The sequence below is a fragment of the Nerophis ophidion genome, linkage group LG04 (genome assembly GCF_033978795.1).
Source record: "Nerophis ophidion isolate RoL-2023_Sa linkage group LG04, RoL_Noph_v1.0, whole genome shotgun sequence".
Lineage (NCBI taxonomy): Eukaryota > Metazoa > Chordata > Actinopteri > Syngnathiformes > Syngnathidae > Nerophis > Nerophis ophidion.
In genome coordinates this window covers 12478876-12488087 of record NC_084614.1, presented here as the reverse complement: position 1 = coordinate 12488087, position 9212 = coordinate 12478876, and the positions used below count along the sequence as shown (strand labels likewise).

Here is a 9212-nt window from a genome sequence, read left to right as displayed (position 1 = left end):
GGCTTTTTTATTAGCGACCTAAAGTTGCGAACTTTATCGTCGATGTTCTTTACTAAATCCTTTCAGCAAAAATATGGCAATATCGCGAAATGATCAACTACGACACATAGAATGGACCTGCTATCCCCGTTTAAATAAGAAAATCTCATTTCAGTAGGCCTTTAATCGAACCAACAGAATATAAATCGAAGCGTGTTTCTATCTAGGTGATTTATTTAATAGATCAATTGTGTCAGCCCTAAGCAATATAATTAGATATTAGATGTGCAATGCTGTGTATAAAACCTTAAAAGGCAGCGCACACACAGCCCAAGAAACAATAGTAATACATTCATAATCGTCCATGCGTGTTAGAAGATGTACAGATGCACGTCTACTGCTACATGAAATGTCAGACAATATTTTCAATGCTCATTTTCTGTTTAACAAGGTTTAAAAACATGAGATAGTGCCACACATTACTATGACACAAACCAAAAAGGGCAACAAAAATTAATTTGCGTGTGGATGAGAGGACAAATATGTATTTTTTTTTTTTCATTTGTGCTTCATTATTTGTGTACTCAATGTAACACACTGGAATAATACCAACATGATCTAAGACTCACTAAAATATTGCGATATTGGTTTCCATGGTGCAGATCACAGGCTGCAAAGGCCAAACATTGATTCTTCTTCTTTTGAAGTTGACGTGCTAACCTTTATTTTTTTGCTCCCTGCTTCTACCTTTTCTCCAAAGCCTCTGCCAAAAAAGCCCTTTCAGTATTTGAAAGCTACATAAAGAAATCTTCTGATGCAGAGAGAAGATATTTATTTCTGAATTAAGGCTGTGCCGAATGAATACCAAGTGATGGTGGACCTTGAAAGGTGAGCAAAGACTCCTTGGAGTTTATGACAAGCATTCAGAAACACAGTATGAACCGGTGCAATGCATGAACTTAAAAAAAAGTGCTATAGAAGATAATGCATGTTTTAGTTTTGAACTTACAAGTGCTTGGCTTGACACTTGATCCACCACTGCCACAGACAAAGATGTGTTAGCCTCAGAGTCATCAAGGGCAATCTCAATGTTCTCCTGGAGAAAGACAGATAAAAATTACATCAGAAATTAATTGTATCTTTCCTTAATACATATATCACTGCATCAAAATATGGACCACTTCTAAGGTGAATGTGGCAAATGTACAGTATCGATATGTATTGAAGAATTGTGTTGATGTAATAATCAAGTGTGATAGTCTTTCAGTTTTATACTTCAGTATTATTTTACAGCATTCCACTTTGCCCTCAATACATGCAAGTTGCTTCTGTTGTGTGTGATTTGTCATATACAGCAGGGGTTCTTAAACTTTTTTTACCTTGGGGCCCAACTTTTCCACTACAGGGTCCCACTCAAATATCAATTGTACCTGCATTATGAACAGCCTCTTGATAGCAGTTTTTTCACAATTTGGAATATGCAGAAAATAAAAATACATGTGTTTTCTTGTCTCACATAGGCATTGTGGATGATGGGCAAAATTCACCCAAAGAAATGGTGTTCCCTTTTAACCACACCTTTATCCAAGTGCTGGCCCTCACAATTTGAAAGTTTTATTTTGCAGCAATACTCAATTAAAAATAACATATAGAGTATATTTAGTCACCAATGTGTGTTTTATTTTAATAAAACTAAGACAACGTATAAAAAACGAGACAAACTTTCAGTGAAAGTTTTCGTCTTGAAACGCACCATATGAAAACGGAGGTGTATGAAAACTAAGAAACTACTGTACTGCAAAGAAAATACTTTGGTCATATTTGGACAGAATAACAAGCCTATTTCTTAACAAACGGTTATATATATTGGTTTTAAAATTAGATGTCCTAAAACAACTTTGTAACTTCTATTATGATACCGGCATTGGAACTATTAGTATTTGACGATGCCGATATACAATATAGCCGATATGACATTAGCAAGAACCATAGAACATTAGATTTAACATATAGTGGGGAATGTTCAAAAATGCTGGATCAAGTGAAATTATTCAAACAGAGAACAATGAAAACCAATTACCTATTGATTAATACTGTCTGAAATGAACCCATGCTGTATTTAAAGAAAAACAGAATTTTTTGGGGAACTTTGTCAAACATTCACAAATCTTATGTGAAACAAGACAAACATCTTTCTTTTCTGTGTGTTTTAGATAGTGGAAAACTGCTAGTACAAAGAGGCTAACAATGCAGGTAAGGGGAAATCGGAACAGTTCAGTTGTGATCGATTCAATGCCCTGACAATACAATGACCTGAATAATTGAGAATATCCATAGGCACAAGTTATAAGGGTTTATTGTTGATCTATTAAAACATGGTTTGCCTCTATTCAAATTAGTTTAATCAAGAGAAGACTGACAACAATACATTTGTAATCAAAATGTATAAGCAGTTAATGCATACTTTATGCAAAATGGTTCTTCATTCCATCGCAGGAACGATGCAGGGGCATTGTTACTATTATGGCTGCAGCCTATGATCTTCAGAAAATCCATGATAGATTCTCTACTTTTACAGTGCTGAATAGAATAGACTATCAGGGAAAAAAATTGTATCCAATTCTCCTTGGACACATGGCCCCCTTGTGACTCCTAAAATGAATGTTACGTGTCACTTTCGCAATGAATGTCAAAACATTTAAAAGCCAAAACTTACATGCTGTCAGTACTGGTAATTAAGTTATCTAAAAACTTAATTTAATGATCATATTGTGATATGATCTACCGTTTGGGCGATAATAGGAGTGTCCTTTTTAAAATGTCCCCAATCTCAGATGACTACTATTGCATCATAATTTTCATCAGCCTGTTTCACCAAACGATCTTTCCAGTGTCTCTGTTTCATGTTCCTGGGGGCTGAGACACCTGCCTGATGTCTGACAAGCATGCCTTTCTAAGCCCTACTTCAATTGCATTCATCATCATGGCTTCTTAAAAAATAGGTACACCGTTTTTGTCATTAAATTCATAGGTCACAGCACCTCTGTCCTGACCTACATTGGTTAAGTCACAATGACCTTTGTACTTTTAACTTGTATTATATTTTTGATTAGTCTTGTAGAATATTTTATGTGTGCTTTCTGTTATTAAACTTACATTTTTAGGGTTTCCAGATCGGATAATTATATCCAAGAACCAAGTATCAGATGATATCAGCTTGCATCTAAAATCTTTGATACAAGCTCCGATACAAGCTATCCTTCAACGCATTTACTCTTGCAAAACTGGACAGCCAATTAACATTTAATAAGCCCACACAGTTGGTATTTGGTCATTCTTGTATTTCAGTGAAGTCACTCACAAAAGGAGCTAGCATCTACACAACACCTAAGCACACATTAGGGGTGTGAGGGTATTATAAATAAATAAATACTGCTGTTTTTCGGTATCAAAATCATTACAATAATACCGTGATGTGTGACCGTATAAAATGAAAACTTGGTCAGTCTAGTTTTTTGCTGGCACTTCAGAATTTGCCGGTCTGGAAGTAAACTACATCCCCAATAATTCCCTGGATGGGGCGAGTGTCCAGGGTCCATGTGCGGGAGGTCGTACAGGAGAAAGAAAGGATTGTTTTTTTCAGACATGTCCTGGAGATCAATAGGTCGTGAGTACAAACCAAGTCATACCAAAGACAACAAAAATGGGACTCATTACCTCCCTGCTTGGCACTCAGCATCAAGGGTTGGAATTGGGGGTTAAATCACCAAAATGATTCCTGAGCGCGGCCACCGCTGCTGCTCACTGTTCACTCACCTCCCAGGGGTGGAACAAGGGGATGGGTCAAATGCAGAGAGTAATTTCACCACACCTAGTGCATGTGTGACTATCAGTGGTACTTTAAGAGACGGGGTGGCGAAGTTGGTAGAGTGGCTGTGCCAGCAATCAGAGGGTTATTGGTTCAATCCCCACCTTCTACCATCCTTGTCACGTCCGTTGTGTTCTTGGGCAAGACACTTCACCCTTGCTCCTGATGGGTCCTGGTGAGCGCCTTTGCATGGCAGCTCCCGCCATCAGTGTGTGAATGTGTGTGTGAATGGGTGAATGTGGAAATACTGTCAAAGCGCTTTGGGCTCCTTAAAAAGGGGTAAAAAAGCGCTATAAAAGTAAAACCCATTTACCATTTAACTTTTTAACTAAAGTTTTCATGAAAATATATCCATAACCTGTTGAGTTATGTTACTAACAGACATCCAAACAAACCCTGGTGAAAACACAACCTCTTTGGCCTGCGTACTGCAAGGCAAACTCACTGGCTTCGTCCGAGTGTTTTCAAGACGACACATGAAGCCAGTCTGAAGTTGTGATGTTTTAACCCACATTTTTTTCAATTGCATTGAATCAACTCTCGACTTAAATGGAATTGTTATCCATCTTTAGAGTAGGAAATGCAGCAGGCAGCACCACGAACAAAAAAAAAGTTTGGTGACACTGCACTGCGGGCAACACAAGTAATATGAGAAGCAAATATATTTGATGCCAGCGAGGCCAAGCATCAATTTGTGAGGTATTTACATTATTAAAAGTTAAATTGTTAGTTAACTTTTCTGAGAATCAGCATTTTCCAAAGTGATTAAGATGTCCACTACAGAGGACACTGTTTCTCTAAAGTTAAAAAGTAAAAGACTAAAATTAACATTATTGTTTTACATTTGATAAACTGAACGTTTATATTGTCAGTTTTAAGACACTTAACTGAAAGTATATTTCAAAATATATTGTAATAATAATAAGATGGGATCATTTAAGCATCAAGTTTGAGTGTTTATCCTAAAAAATCTCAACTTAATTTTACACACTATGACATTTTTTTGCCTTTTTTTTTAACATATACCACAATAATATCATACCGTCGGCTTTATACCGTGATAAAAATGTACTGGCAGATTTTGATACCATTACATCTCTACTAGACAGTAGTACATATTAGGTGTCCTTAATTGAACAATAATGCAATATAAAATAATAAAATAATCAGAATCAGACATACTTTATTAATCCCTGAGGGGAAATTAAAACAGGTGTAATTTAGTTTCATATTACTTACACAACGCCGGAAGGGACAAGCGGTAGGAAATGGATGGATGGATGGATGGATGGATGAACCAAGTCTACAAGGCAGTATTAGAAAGTATCCACTAACAAAAGTGTCTGGATTTCATATAGGAAGCGAAACAGTTTCATAACGACACCCTTATTCATTATTGTGTAGCGTCGCTGGGCATGATTACAGACTCCCCGCACGCCCTTTGGCACCATTTTGTCCACAGTGGCTGAAATATTGTGTTCTTGTTGTGCTAAGTGGTGTGTTACATTTGCTTGCACCGTATGTTGAGTCCATGTTCTGTTTAATGACCCCTGTTCATTTAACCATGTGCCAACCTCATCTTCAAGCATGTTTTCAAGGACCTGATTGGCTCATGCTCGGCTGAATAAAGAGTCACTTGTGTTTAAGGGCTCTATAAATCAACTTTTAATGATTGATTGAAACACTGAGTCTTGTCCACCATCAAAATTAAAGTGCCTCTGACCCTCTCTTGCTGGCTAAAGCTCTCCAACATATTAATTGTTAATCTGCTTTGGTATCCAACAATTCAGCTACCTTGTAAGCTAACTATATTTTTATTTCAATTGGAAAATCGGGAAATGTTGATCTAAATCATATTAATGCAGCAATAGACTTTTATGTAGAAAGCTGTTTCTTATATTTTTTCCTGCTCATCCATCTATTTGTTGGGGCCCAGGGGCCCCGCTCATTAAGAACCAAAATATAAGAAACACATTTCATTAGCATAATACACATATTGTTAAATTAATACTTTTCTGAGTGTGTCGATCAACCGTGCCTTACTATCTTTTGTTGTCGGTTTAATTATATAATTTTACCAGTTAGTGTAAACGCCACAGTATACATTTTGAAAAGCTACAAAGTATTGCAATTTCTAAAATGTCTTTATTGCTGGATTAAGGAAATAAATGCTAAGGATGCATTTCATGTTGCAGATGCTAACCTCTCAAGGATCATGTGGAGTCAAATAATGATGAATTACCTTCAGTAGAGCAAAAAAAACAACATGCAGCTCACAGGCTGCACTGGAAATACGTGAAAAATGTTTGCGGGGCTAATCGTGCGAGCATGACAGATGCCAGTGTTCAACTTGACTGTGTGTGAGATGTAGCCTAAATGATTTTCTTTCTGTACCGCGGCAAAGCAATATGCCGGGGAAATATAAAGACTATTCAAGCAGCTGTGTTGCACGGTAGCTTTTAATTCTTTAAGTACAAAGTCCATTGTAGTTAAAACCTGCCTGTCACTGCAATTATTGATACGGAAGAAGGTTTAAAAAGGAATTTGACCCAGTTCTCTATGACGCGTGTACGGCTTCTAATAGTCTGAAATATATTCACAAAAGAGAATTCACACATACTTAACTACATCACAGTAATGATTTGTAGTTAAGTATGTTGTGTGTTGAAATGAAACCATTTGTAAGTTGGAATATAACAACATTAAATCAACCTTTTACATAGTTACCGGGGGAAAACATACAAACCCCGTTTCCATATGAGTTGGGAAATTGTGTTAGATGTAAATATAAACGGAATACAATGATTTGCAAATCATTTTCAACCCATATTCAGTTAAATATGCTACAAAAACAATATATTTGATGTTCAGACTGATAAACATTTATTTTTTTTTGCAAATAATCATTAACTTTATAATTTGATGGCAGCAACACATGACAAAGAAGTTGGGAAAGGTGGCAATAAATATTGATGAAGTTGAGGAATGCTCATCAAACACTTATTTGGAACATTCCACAAGTGTGCAGGCTAATAGGGAACAGGTCCAAAAAATGCTCAGTCTTTCACAAAAAAGGATGGGGCGAGGTACACCCCTTTGTCCACAACTGCGTGAGCAAATAGTCAAACAGTTTAAGAACAACGTTTCTCAAAGTGCAATTGCAAGAAATTTAGGGATTCCAACATCTACGGTCCATAATATCATCAAAAGGTTCAGAGAATCTGGAGAAATCACTCCACGTAAGCGGCATGGCCGGAAACCAACATTGAATGACCGTGACCTTCGATCCCTCAGACGGCACTGTATGAAAAAACGACATCAATCTCTAAAGGATATCACCACATGGGCTCAGGAACACTTCAGAAAACCACTGTCACTAAATACAGTTTGTCGCTACATCTGTAAGTGCAAGTTAAAGCTCTACTATGCAAAGCAAAAGCCATTTATCAACAACATCCACAAACGCCGCCGGCTTCTCTGGGCCCGAGATCATCTAAGATGGACTGATGCAAAGTGGAAAAGTGTTCTGTGGTGCGACGAGTCCACATTTCAAATTGTTTTTGGAAATATTCGACATTGTGTCATCCGTACCAAAGGGGAAGCGAACCATCCAAACTGTTATCGATGCAAAGTTCAAAAGCCAGCATCTGTGATGGTATGGGGGTGAATTAATGCCCAAGGCATGGGTAACTTACACATCTGTGAAGGCACCATTAATGCTGAAAGGTACATACAGGTTTTGGAACAACATTTGCTGCCATCTACGCGCCGTCTTTTTCATGGACCCCCCTGCTTATTTCAGCAAGACAATGCCAAGCCACATTCAGCATGTGTTACAACAGCGTGGCTTCGTAAAAAAAAGAGTGTGGGTACTTTCCTGGCCCGCCTGCAGTCCAGACCTGTCTCCCATCAAAAATGTGTGGCGCATTATGAAACGTAAAATACGACAGCGGAGACCCCTGAGAGTTGAACGACTGAAGCTCTACATAAAACAAGAATGGGAAAGAATTACACTTCCAAAGCTTCAACAATTAGTTTCCTCAGTTCCCAAATGTTTAGTGAGTGTTGTTAAAAGAAAAGGTGATGTAACACAGTGGTGAACATGCCCTTTCCCAACTACTTTGGCCCGTGTTGCAGCCATGAAATTCTAAGTTAATTATTATTTGCAAAAAAAAAATAAAGTTTATGAGTTTGAACATCAAATATCTTGTCTTTGTAGTGCATTCAATTGAATATGGGTTGAAAATGATTTGCAAATCATTGTATTCCGTTTATATTTACATCTAACACAATTTACCAACTCATATGGAAACAGGGTTTGTAGTAGAAACACTATGCTACTTATGAATAAAAAACAGCAATGTGAATGCCGATGGGGCAGCACATTAGACCATGTGGTTAGCGCATCTGCTATACACCCAGGTGGTTTAAGGTTTGAACCTCAACTCTGACTTCTGGAGTGATACTTTTGCTTGCATGGGTTTATTCCTGGTTCTCCCGTTTCGTCCCACAGTTCAAAAAAATTATTGTTTCCTGGATGCATTTAAACTGTCCATTGATGTGAATGGTTGTTTGATGACATCACTGTTTAAAATAACGATATCTGGCGTTGGTGCTGATGAATGTACCAGCACATGCATTGTATGCTTTCTATGCTGATTAGGGGCCATGTGGGGTAGTTACCCACTATATCTAGCAGATGGAGCTGTGGGGAAATAAAATGTACTCCGTATGGCAGCTGATGTTCACTTTGTAAAGTGTACTGCTGCCACCAACAAAACTGGAGTCAAACAGAATTGCTGGACCTCTCCACCGAATGGTTGCCATTCACGCTCCCAAGAAAGAAAAAAATTACAGGTATATACTGTATGCATAATAAAATAACAGGAGCGTATAAGTGTCCTGCACATTGATCAGATTGCATATTTAAAAAAACAAAAAAACTTGAAAATGTTCATTTAAATTACATTGAGCATTGGAAAAATAGCATTTGCTGCTTGACCCTGCTTTTTAAATTTAAACTTAGAAAGCAACATTTCAACAAATTTGGGGTTATTTTTATTTATTTGTGGTACTCTTTATCTCAACTGCACTTAAAGTTTATGTTCTATAGGAAACAACGACAATTAAGTCCAAAATTGCACTTGAACCAGTTTCTGTGTATTGACTCAGTCCTGTTACCCCAACACACGTGTCAAACTCAAAGCACGGAGGCCAGATCTGGCCCGCCAAATCATTTAACGTGGCCCGCCAATTTATTAATAAGCATGTGTGCCAAATCATTTATTTAGCAAAGTCCTGTCACAGAATTTAATGTTATTTGTTTATATTCAAACCATTTTTTTCAGTTGAATCGTTGTACGTG

At 37.4% G+C, this 9212-nt stretch overlaps 1 pseudogene; it reads right to left on the bottom strand.

Moving 5' to 3' along the window:
* Nucleotides 1-874: 874 nt before the first annotated feature.
* Nucleotides 875-9212, bottom strand: part of LOC133550918 (unconventional myosin-XVIIIa-like) — a 95596-nt pseudogene continuing 87258 nt past the window's right edge.